Consider the following 12,465-nt stretch of genomic DNA (forward strand, 5'->3'; position numbering starts at 1 on the left):
CCAACCCCCACCTACCCATCTCTCCCCATATCCCTCACCCCCACCGACCCACCTCTCCCATCCCCAACCCCACCCCCACCCCATCCCCCCCCAACCCCACCACCCACTCCTCTCCCCATATCCCCCAATCCCACCTACCCATCCTTCTCCCCATATCCCTCAACCCCACCTACCCACCTTCTCCCCATATCCCCCAACCCCACCTACCCACCTTCTCCCCATAAGATAGATCCCCCAACCCCACCTACCCACCTTCTCCCCATATCCCCCAACCCCACCTACCCACCTTCTCCCCATATCCCCCAACCTCACCTACCCATCTTCTCCCCATATCCCCCAACCCCACCTACCATCTTCTCCCCATTCCCTCTCCCCATATCCCTCAACCCCACCTACCCACCTTCTCCCCATATCACCCAACCCCACCTACCCACCTTCTCCAGATATCCCCCAACCCCACCTTCTCCCCATATCCCCCAACCCCACCTACCCATCTTCTCCCCATATCCCTCAACCCCACCTACCCACCTTCTCCCCATATCACCCAACCCCACCTACCCACCTTCTCCACATATCCCCCAACCCCACCTTCTCCCCATATCCCCCAACCCCACCTACCCACCTTCTCCCCATATCCCCCAACCCCACCTACCCACCTTCTCCCCATATCCCCCAACCCCACCTACCCACCTTCTCCCCATATCCCCCAACCCCACCTACCCACCTTCTCCCCATATCCCCCAACCCCACCTACCCACCTTCTCCACATATCCCCCAACCCCACCTACCCACCTTCTCCCCATATCCCCCAACCCCACCTACCCACCTTCTCCCCATATCCCCCAACCCCACCTACCCACCTTCTCCCCATATCCCCCAACCCCACCTTCTCCCCATATCACCCAACCCCACCTACCCACCTTCTCCAGATATCCCCCAACCCCACCTTCTCCCCATATCCCCCAACCCCACCTACCCATCTTCTCCCCATATCCCTCAACCCCACCTACCCACCTTCTCCCCATATCCCCCAACCCCACCTACCCACCTTCTCCCCATATCTCCCAACCCCACCTACCCACCTTCTCCTCATATCTCCCAATCCCACCTACCCACCTTCTCCCCATATCTCCCAACCCCACCTACCCACCTTCTCCTCATATCTCCCAATCCCACTTACCCAACTTCAGTAAAAACATTAATGAAAATTAAACACAAGACTATCAGTACAATTATAATACTAAAAACAGAAAATACTGGAAATCTCAGCGGGTCAAGCAACATCTGTGGAGAGAGAAACAGATTTAACGTTTCAGGTCACTGCTCTTCCATCAGAACTGGGAAAAGTTCGAGATATAGCAAGTTTTTAGACACGCAGAGTCGGGGAAAGAGGGAGAGGAGGAAAGAACAAAAGGGAAAGTCCGTGATAGGGTGGAAGGCAGGATAGACTGAATGACAAGAGCGATGATGCTGCAAGGCAACAGGACAGGGGAATCGGATATAAGAGAAGGTATCTGGTCATGTTTGTGGGAGCTTGCTGTGCACAAATTGTCTGCCGCGTTTCCTACATTACAACAGTGACTACACTCCAAAAAGTACTTCATTGGCTGTAGAGCGCTTTGGGGAGTCCCGAGGCAGTGAAAGAGGCTGTATAAATGTTTCCTGGAGTCGGTCTGCCCTCTGGGCTCTCAGATGGGGTATTTGCTCACGTGTAATCTGTCCAGGCTCAGAGACTGACCACTGAGTTGATGGAATATTCTCCTGGTTGTGATTTAATTGACCTCAGGAGGTGGTTGGACCTTGGTCCAGCGGAGGTTCGATGGCTCCACGGACTTCAACAGAAGCTGGAAGGAATATAAGAAGGGCTTCGGAGAACTTGCCACCGAGTTCTGGTTGGGCAACGATCACATCCATGACATCAGCAGCCAAGGGGACTACTCACTGCGCATTGACCTGGAGGACTGGAACAACAGACACGAGTTTGGGCTGTATGAGAGCTTCAGGTAGGAGAAACATCCAGTTCCGGGGACACGGGGAGAGATAGGGCTAGAACCTCCACTTTTGTGGTATTTCCGGCATGGGCATTAAAAACGGGTTTTCAGATTGCCGGCTTCTCGCCCATTCTCAAAGCACCAAGTCTCCACTTTTAAAATGGGCGTTACTGCGAGCAAGATAAAATGGGCGCTAGCGTTAAATTTTTTTGACCTTCTGCCGTAAAGTGTGGCCCTCCTTAGCAACGGCATGGCAACGTTCGATTCCCGCGATTCTGGAGGTCAAGGGTCATCATGACATGCGCAGAAGAGGAGACAGAGAGAGAGGGAGCTGAGAGGGACTGAAGGTATGTCTGGGTGGGGTGTGGCTGCTTTGGGAGGAAGGAGGGAGACTTTAGAGCTTCACAGTAAGTAGGCAAAGAAAAAGTAGCAGTTACCAGCCACATATTTGACCGAATGTAGCCTATAATGGAGAGAGAGGAGGAGGCATCACAGCACGCTGTGGAGACTGATGCTGGAGAGAGCAGTGAGGTGGGAGAGGAGCACATTGGAGGGCGCAAAAGAGTGAGGAGGTTCTCGGTCGAGGCAAATGCCTCCCTCCTGCAGGAGGTCGAGTTACGCTGGGGTGATTTGGCACAGGGAGGGCGTGGGAAGCCCACCCCAAAGGCCTGCCGGAGGATATGGACCGAGATAGTAGAGGTGGTCTCGTCGGCGACTAACGAGGTGCGTGAGGGCAACCAATGCCGCAAGCCATGGAACGACCTTGTGGGATCCGCAAGAGTAAGTATTACATTGATTTACATGTACTTATGTGTTTATATAATTTGATTTGTAACAGTCATGAGTGACTATCAGCAGATGTGAGATCTTTCACTTTTACTGGGAATGTTTTATTCAAAGCCTGTGGTCACGGTGCACGTCTTTAGGTAAAGAATGATAATAATAATGATGATTATATCTGTCGGCTATGTGTTGTATCAGTGTCTGTGACAGTACCTAGCAATGATATAACGCAATGATCTCATGCCGTGTCGTCCTGTCACTGTTTACAGAAGACGCTATCGACGATGAGGTCCGTGCAGAGGCGAACGGGTGAGGGGCCACCAGTCCCCAGCGACATCAGAGAGATGGAGGAGCGGGTGCTCGCACTGTGGGGAAGCACCCCCGGACAGCCCCGGACACATCTGCAGACCCTGAAGTGATGCCACGTGAGTAAAGCTTACACCATTGCACGATGTAAAGTCAATAGATGCCACACCCACTCATATCCGAACAATCATACATGATAGATGATTTCTAAAAGCATCCTAGAAATAATGATGGCCTAGTGAAAATCATTGCAATGCACAATGTGTTGATGGTGATGAAATGTGATGTCTGCGATGATTTTGAGAGTGGTGGTGCTTTTGTCGTGCATATACTGTGTGTAGCGCTGGACTCACCTTGTGACCCGAGCACCCCCCTTCTCCTCTAATAACCTCATTTGTGTTTTTCAGCTCAGCCAGCAGTGTGGCCCCAGGCAAGGCCACAGAGGCCAGAAGGTGGGGGCACGGGGCCGGACTCTCCGGACGATCCTACTACGTCTGGTGCTGAGGAGCTCCGATTGTCGCCCGTCAATCCGCTGGGTCTGTTCTCCACGGATGAGAGCGCGGATTCGAGGAACCTGCATCGCCACGCTCCAGAAACCATTCCACCCCAAGGCCATCTAGTGGTCCTCCGGTCATTCCCGCCTCCAGTCTGGAGGTACCGGCCCCAAGCACCTCACCACAGGGTACCCCATTTGTCCCCAGGACGGCTCCGACCCCACTGAGGTCCCGTGGATGCGGCAGGTCTGTTCCACGAGCGCCACCCGACAGCGGAGAGATGGTACAGTGCTCCAGGAGGACTGTAGACATGGGTGACCAGCTCATCGAAGCACTGGGGGGCCTATCCCGACAGCTGTCCACCATCTCCAGGACCATGACTGAGTACATTCTGCAGATGGTGGAGGCCCTGGATGTGATAGCCAGGAACACTGCTGCCACAGGCCTCCCAGTGGCCCCAGAGCGTGGCACTCCACCCCTAGGTTCCGCACCACCACTGCCAACGACAGATGAGAGTAAGGACCAAGATCCTGCTTCTGCATCAGAGAATGTTGCCCCCTTGGCACCCCCTGCTCCCGTACCCGTGCAACCAACGCATCTGCCTTCATCCCCCCTCAATGAGGCACCACCTGAGGAGCTCCTCGGCCAGGCACCGTGGAGCGAGGAGGGGAAGGGGTAGAGGTGGGGAGAAGGGGAACGGGGAAGGAAAGTGAGGTCCGTGTGGGCAGGTGATGGCTGTGTTATATCTCCATCTGGGTGTATGCAATTTGTTGTAAGGTATGGGGGAGGAGACCACGCTCCTGCTTTGCCTTTGTATTCTGTGCTGCTGGACATGTTGAACATGTGATTTATGTCAATGGTGGAAAAAGTGGGGTGTGGGCGGGGATTGGGTGTTATTGGCTGTGATATTTATGATTTCAGACCAATGTTGGTATAAAAGTTTTGTTATTGAACATAACCTTGTTACACATTGTCTCAGACAGTTGGGCCGTTACACACTGGTGATTCCTTAACATGAAAGGGTTAAATACAACTTAACATCAATCAACGTAAACTTTAACTGGCACCAAGTTGATGGGCACCATTGATGTCTGAGCTGCACACACACACACTCACTCACATCAATGCTCTTTCAGGCAAATCTTTCCGAGATCAGCTCCTCACGTAAGAGTGGGATTTAACAAATGCCAGCCACACCGCTGGCGTTCGTTCAGAACTGTTCCACTTTTTCTGGGCGTTTTTTGGGCGAACGATATTGTGGGCGATATGTGTGTGAGGTGGTGAAAGTGACACTGGGTGACCGGGGCTGGGCGTTAGTTTCGGTAAATATGCTCACAACAAAAAAAAGTGGGCGGGCGTTAATATTGAATCTCGGCGTTAATTCTGTGCGGAAAGTAACGCTGGCCGATATTATCGGCGCTGATTTCACCCATTCTGATGATTCCGCCCAAAAAAGTGGGCGGGCAGTAATATTTCTCCTGGCGTTAAGCACATGGGGAAAGTAACGCTCGGCGATAAGTTTCCTAAAAATTGGCGTCAGTTTCCATTTTGTGGCGAAATGGGCAATATCTGGACGATATATGTCATTTCAACGGTAAAATGGGTGTTAAGTGGGTGTTAAACATGCAAAAAAAGTGTAGGTTATAGCCCAGGGACCGTCAGAGTGTGAGGCAGATCACACATCACACTGTCACTCATAGATAAACCCCGCCCATCACACTGTCACTCATAGATAAACCCCGCCCATCACACTGTCACTCACAGATAAACCCCGCCCATCACACTGTCACTCATAGATAAACCCCGCCCATCACACTGTCACTCATAGATAAACCCGCCCATCACACTGTCACTCATAGATAAACCCCGCCCATCACACTGTCACTCACAGATAAACCCCGCCCATCACACTGTCACTCATAGATAAACCCCGCCCATCACACTGTCACTCATAGATAAACCCCGCCCATCACACTGTCACTCACAGATAAACCCCGCCCATCACACTGTCACTCACGGATAAACCCCGCCCATCATACTGTCATTCACAGATAAACCCCGTCCATCACACTGTCACTCACAGATAAACCCCGCCCATCATACTGTCACTCACATATAAACCCCGCCCATCACACTGTCACTCAAAGATAAACCCCGCCCATCACACTGTCACTCACAGATAAACCCCACCCATCACACTGTCACTCAGAGATAAACCCCGCCCATCACACTGTCACTCACAGAGATAAACCCCGCCCATCACACTGTCACTCACACATAAACCCCACCCATCACACTGTCACTCGGAGATAAACCCCGCCCATCACACTGTCACTCACAGATAAACCCCGCCCATCACACTGTCACTCACAGAAAAACCCCGCCCATCACACTGTCACTCACAGATAAACCCCGCCCATCACACAGTCACTCACAGATAAATCCCGCCCATCACACTGTCACTCAGATAAACCCCACCCATTACACTGTCACTGATAGATAAACCCCGCCCATCACACTGTCACTCAGAGATAAAACCCGCCCATCACACTGTCACTCTGAGATAAACCCCGCCCATCACACTGTCACTCGCAGAGATAAACCCCGCCCATCACACTGTCAATCACAAAGATAAACCCCGCCCATCAAACTGTCACTCAGGTAAACCCCGCCCATCACCCTGTCACTCATAGAGATAAAGCCCGCCCCCCACACTGTCACTCACAGATAACCCCGCCCATCACACTGTCAATCACAGATAAACCCCGCCCATCACACTGTCACTCACAGATAAATCCCACCCCATCACACTGACAACCAGAAATAAAACCGCCCCTCACATTGTCAATCACAGAGATAAACCCTGGCTATCTGTGACTTGAATACATTCAATGAGCTAGCCTCAACTGCTTCCTTGGGCAGAGAATTCCACAGATTCACAATCCTCTGGGAGAAGAAATTCCTTCTCAACTCGGTTTTAAATTGGCTCCCCCGTATTTTGAGGCTGTGCCCCCTAGTTCTAGTCTCCCCGACCAGTGGAAACAACCTCTCTGCCTCTATCTTGTCTATCCCTTTCATTATTTTAAATGTTTCTATAAGATCACCCCTCATCCTTCTGAACTCCAACGAGTAAAGACCCAGTCTACTCAATCTATCATCATAAGGTAACCCCCTCATCTCCGGAATCAGCCGAGTGAATCGTCTCTGTACCCCCTCCAAAGCTAGTATATCCTTCCTTAAGTGAGGTGACCAAAACTGCACGCAGTACTCCAGGTGCGGCCTCACCAATACCCTGTACAGTTGCAGCAGGACCTCCCTGCTTTTGTACTCCATCCCTCTCGCAATGAAGGCCAACATTCCATTCGCCTTCCTGATTACCTGCTGCACCTGCAAACCTACTTTTTGGGATTCATGCACAAGGATCCCCAGGTCCCTCTGCACCGCAGCATGTTGTAATTTCTCCCCATTCAAATAATATTCCCTTTTACTGTTTTTTTTCGCAAGGTGGATGACCTCACATTTTCCGACATTGTATTCCATCTGCCAAACCTTAGCCCATTCGCTTAACCTATCTAAATCACTTTGCAGCCTCTCTGTGTCCTCTACACAACCCGCTTTCCCACTAATCTTTGTGTCATCTGCAAATTTTGTTACACTACACTCTGTCCCCTCTTCCAGGTCATCTATGTATATTGTAAACAGTTGTGGTCCCAGCACCGATCCCTGTGGCACACCACTAACCACCATTAAACCTGTTAATCCAATTTCCCAAACTACCTTATCGTCAATGGAATTGGCTTTATTTAAGATTAAAATTCTCGTTTCGAACTGAAGTATTTCACCCTCAAACCCAATGTAAAATTCTATCGTATTATGATGTCTCTTCGGCACAGGATCCTTTACCATGAGATTACAAATTAATCCTGTCTCACTTCACAGTACGAGATCTAAAATAGCCTGTGTCTTGGTTGGTTCCATGATGTGTTGATCAAGGAAACTGTCTCAAATAAATTCCATGAACTCATCCTCCAGACTTCATTTGCAAATTTAACTTGGGTTGGGGGAAATGGGGAGAAGGTGGGTAGGTGGGGTTGGGGGATGGGGAGAAGGTGGGTAGGTAGGGTTGGGGGAAATGGGGAGAGGATGGGTAGGTGGGGTTGGGGGATATGAGGAGAAGGTGGGTAGGTGGGGTTGGGGGATATGGGAGAAGGTGGGTAGGTGGGGTTGGGGGATATGGGGAGAAGGTGGGTAAGTGGGGTTGGGGGATATGGGGAGAAGGTGGGGTTGGGGGATGTGGGGAGAAGGTGGGTAAGTGGGGTTGGGGGATATGGGGAGAAGGTGGGTAAGTGGGGTTGGGGGATATGGGGAGAAGGTGGGGTTGGGGGAAATGGGGAGAAGGTGGGTAAGTGGGGTTGGGGGATATGGGGAGAAGGTGGGTAGGTGGGGTTGGGGGATATGGGGAGAAGGTGGGGTTGGGGGAAATGGGGAGAAGGTGGGTAAGTGGGGTTGGGGGATATGGGGAGAAGGTGGGTAGGTGGGGTTGGGGGATATGGGGAGAAGGTGGGGTTGGGGGATGTGGGGAGAAGGTGGGTAAGTGGGGTTGGGGGATATGGGGAGAAGGTGGGTAGGTGGGGTTGGGGGATATGGGGAGAAGGTGGGGTTGGGGGATGTGGGGAGAAGGTGGGTAAGTGGGGTTGGGGGATATGGGGAGAAGGTGGGTAAGTGGGGTTGGGGGATATGGGGAGAAGGTGGGGTTGGGGGAAATGGGGAGAAGGTGGGTAAGTGGGGTTGGGGGATATGGGGAGAAGGTGGCTAGGTGGGTTTGGGGGATATGGGGAGAAGGTGGCTAGGTGGGTTTGGGGGATATGGGGAGAAGGTGGGAAGGTGGGGTTGGGGGAAATGGGGAGAAGGTGGGTAGGTGGGGTTGGGGGATATGGGGAGAAGGTGGGTAGGTGGGGTTGGGGGATATGGGGAGAGGGTGGGTAGGTGGGGTTGGGGGAAATGGGGAGAAGGTGGGTAGGTGGGGTTGGGGGAAATGGGGAGAAGGTGGGTAGGTGGGGTTGGGGGATATGGGGAGAGGGTGGGTAGGTGGGGTTGGGGGATATGGGGAGAGGGTGGGTAGGTGGGGTTGGGGGATGTGGGGAGAAGGTGGGTCGCTGGGTTTGAGCTCGGGTTCGGGTGGTTGGGCCTGATGGTTTTTCCTGTACTATTAATGGCATTCTGTGACCGACAGTATTGAGGATGAGACCAATCACTATCGCCTACATGTGGGAGGGTTCAGTGGGACGGTGCAAGATTCCTTCGCTTGGTACCACAACAAGAGGAGCTTCAGCACCCCAGACACGGGCAACGTTTGTGCGGAGATCTCACATGGAGGCTGGTGGTATCACCAGTGCTTCTTCTCCAATCTCAATGGCGTTTACTACCAGGTACCTCAGCACCTCGCACCCAATCTCACTCCCTCCTTTAGGGAGAGGCAACTGGCTTGTTCGCATTTAAACACGTCATATACTCACACATCCACCCCTGATTTCCCTCGACACTGTCCCATCAAACACTCCCAGGGCAGGTACAGGGGGTTAGATACAGAGTAAAGCTCCCTCTACACTGTCCCATCAAACACTCCCAGGGCAGGTACAGGGGGTTAGATACAGAGTAAAGCTCCCTCTACACTGTCCCATCAAACACTCCCAGGCAGGTACAGGGGGTTAGATACAGAGTAAAGCTCCCTCTACACTGCCCCATCAAACACTCCCAGGGTAGGTACAGGGGGTTAGATACAGAGTAAAGCTCCCTCTACACTGCCCCATCAAACACTCCCAGGGCAGGTACAGGGGGTTAGATACAGAGTAAAGCTCCCTCTACACTGTCCCATCAAACACTCCCAGGGCAGGTACAGCACGGGGGTTAGATACAGAGTAAAGCTCCCTCTATACTGTCCCATCAAACACTCCCAGGGCAGGTACAGCACGGTTTAGATACAGAGTAAAGCTCCCTCTACACTGCCCCATCAAACACTCCCAGGGCAGGTACAGGGGGTTAGATACAGAGTAAAGCTCCCTCTACACTGTCCCATCAAACACTCCCAGGGCAGGTACAGCTTTCCGCTGTCAAGACGTTGAGATCTGGAATTCCCTCCCCACACCTCTCCCCTTCTCTACCTCTCTCAACTTTAAGACACTCAGGGTATAAATTCGTTGGATCAGTGCCTTGCGGAGGTGGTCACGGGGCCCAAATACCTTACAGTCCGGGTGCACGCTGGGAACGCCGCCCGCTATATTGGGCGGGGGATTAGCGGCAGCGCTGTGTCGTGCCCTGATCTCCTGCGCCGGCGATTGTCTCACCATCGTCCCGGCCCCGAGACAGTCTGTGGTCCCCTGCTGCTGTCCCGGGCACTAACACCGGCGGGTGGAGGGGAGGAGTACGGACAGGCCGGCCGCTACCGGGGTCAGTGTTAAAGTCCGGGTGGCCGAGGGGGAAAACCCACAATCGTTCTGTTGCCGCGATCGATGCAGTTTCTTCGCGGGCCGGGGCCGCGATCACTCGGTCCCGCTCGCTGGGTGAGTGTCGAGCTGATGGTCCCGCACCATCACTCCCTGCAGTGAGGGCCCTTCCCATCAGTGAGAGAGGGGCCCCTTGGGCTCAGTAGTGCCACACGGCCCAGTGCCCAGGGTCACCGAGGTGTCCGCCCATTAGTGTCCCAGGACAGACCTGGTGTGCTGGATTAACGCTCCCCTTCCTTCTGGGGACGCGACCCCGAGTTTATCGAGTGGACCGCCACTTCCACACCCGGCGCTGAGCTTCACACCTCCCGGACATCCCCCCCACCCCCCGCCCTCCAGCAAACACAGCGATCATGGGTTTCACCCGTTTGACCAAGCTGTTGGAAACCTGTCCGAGTATCCCGTGCCTTGGTGACAGCTGTTATTTCATGATGCTCCAGTGTAGTACCTTGGGATGTTTTAAAGGTGCGATATAAATGAAGGAAGGGGTAAGGGGTCATTTCCCACAGGGGTCAGGGGTCATTACCCACAGGAGTCAGGAGTCATTACACACAGGGGTCAGGGGTCATTACCCACAGAAGTAGGGGTCATTGCCCACGGGAGTCAGTCATTGCCCATGGGGGTCAGAGGTCATTGCCCATGGGAGTCAGAGGTCATTACTTATGGGAGTCAGGGGTCATTACCCATGGGGGTCAGGGGTCATTACCCAGGGAGTCACTGGTCATTACCTATGGGAGTCAGGGGTCATTACCCATGGGGGTCAGGGGTCATTACCCAGGGAGTCACTGGTCATTACCCATGGGGGTCAGGGGTCATTACCCAGGGAGTCAGGGGTCATTACCCAGGGAGTCAGGTTTAGTTTTGTCACCTACATCTGATGAGGGTTTTCACTCTGACTCCCCACTACTCACTCCCTACACCTCCTCCCCACTCCCCATTCCCTTGTCTCCTACGACACTCTCCCCCTCATTTACTCCCCCCTCACATTCCCCCCTCACTCCCTGTTCTTTCCGCCCTCTCTCTGTTCCCCTCCCTCTCTCTGACCACTCCCCACCCTGATCTCACACTGTCACTCTCTATGCTACAGGATGGAAGATACTGTGGGAAGGGCAGGAAGCTGCTGGGACCTGATGGTGTCGTGTGGTACAGTTGGACAAACTCCGATTACTACTCTCTGAAGAAGGCGTCGATGATGATTCGTCCGCGGAACTTTCGTCCCCGCCTGACCCCCTGACTGACCCCTGCCTGACCCCTGCCTGACCCCTGACTGACCCCTTGACTGACCCCTGCCTGACCCCCACCTGACCCCCGACTGACCCCCTGACTGACCCCTGCCTGACCCCCCGCCTGACCCCCGCCTGACCCCTGATTGACCACCTGACTGACCCCTGACTGACCCCTCACTGACCCCCACCTGACCCTCCCCTCCCCCACCGACCATTTCCTGAATCTTTTTTATTTGTTCCAAGGATGTGAGTGTCGCTGGCCAGGCCGGCATTTATTGCCCATCCCTAATTGCCCCTGGAGGTGGTGGTGAGCCGCTGCAGTCCGTGTGGTGAAGGTGCTCCCACAGTGCTGTTAGGGAGGGAGTTCCAGGATTGTGACCCAGTGACGATGAAGGAACGGCCGATATATTTCCCAGTCAGGATGGTGTGTGACTGGGAGGGGAACGTGGAGGTGGTGGTGTTCCCATGCACCTGCTGCCCTTGTCCTTCTAGGGGGTAGAGGTCGCGGGTTTGGGAGGTGCTGTCGAAGAAGCCTTGGCGAGTTGCTGCAGTGCATCTTGTAGATGGTGCACACTGCAGCCAGGGGGCGGCGGTGGTGGAGGGAGTGAGTGTTGGAGGTGGTGGAGGGAGTGAGTGTTGGAGGTGTTGGAGGGAGTGAATGTTGGAGGTGGTGGAGGGAGTGAGTGTTGGAGGTGTTGGAGGGAGTGAGTGTTGGAGGTGGTGGAGGGAGTGAGTGTTGGAGGTGTTGGAGGGAGTGAATGTTGGAGGTGGTGGAGGGAGTGAGTGTTGGAGGTGGTGGATGGGGAGCTGATCAAGCGGCTGCTTTGTCCTGGATGGTGTTGAGCTTCTTGATGTTGTTGGAGCTGCACCATCCAGGCAAGTGGGGAGTGTTCCATCACACTCCTGACTTGTGCCTTGTAGATGGTGGAAAGGCTTTGGGGGGTCAGGAGGTGAGACATTTGCCGCAGAATACCCAGCCTCTGACCTGCTCTTGTGGCCACAGTATTTATGTGGCTGGTCCAGTTAATAGACCAGGATGTTGATGGTGGGGGATTCGGTGATGGTAATGCCGTTGAATGTCAAGGAGCGGTGGTTAGACTCTGGCTTGTTGTAGATGGTCATTGCCTGACACTTGTGTGGTGCGAATGTTACTTGCCACTTA

At 53.6% G+C, this 12,465-nt stretch overlaps 1 pseudogene; it reads left to right on the top strand.

The window, feature by feature from the left end:
* Positions 1–1,786: 1,786 nt before the first annotated feature.
* LOC139258428 (angiopoietin-related protein 7 pseudogene) lies at positions 1,787–11,311 on the top strand (annotated as a pseudogene).
* Positions 11,312–12,465: the final 1,154 nt, after the last annotated feature.

The sequence above is a fragment of the Pristiophorus japonicus genome, unplaced genomic scaffold, assembly GCF_044704955.1.
Source record: "Pristiophorus japonicus isolate sPriJap1 unplaced genomic scaffold, sPriJap1.hap1 HAP1_SCAFFOLD_978, whole genome shotgun sequence".
Lineage (NCBI taxonomy): Eukaryota > Metazoa > Chordata > Chondrichthyes > Pristiophoridae > Pristiophorus > Pristiophorus japonicus.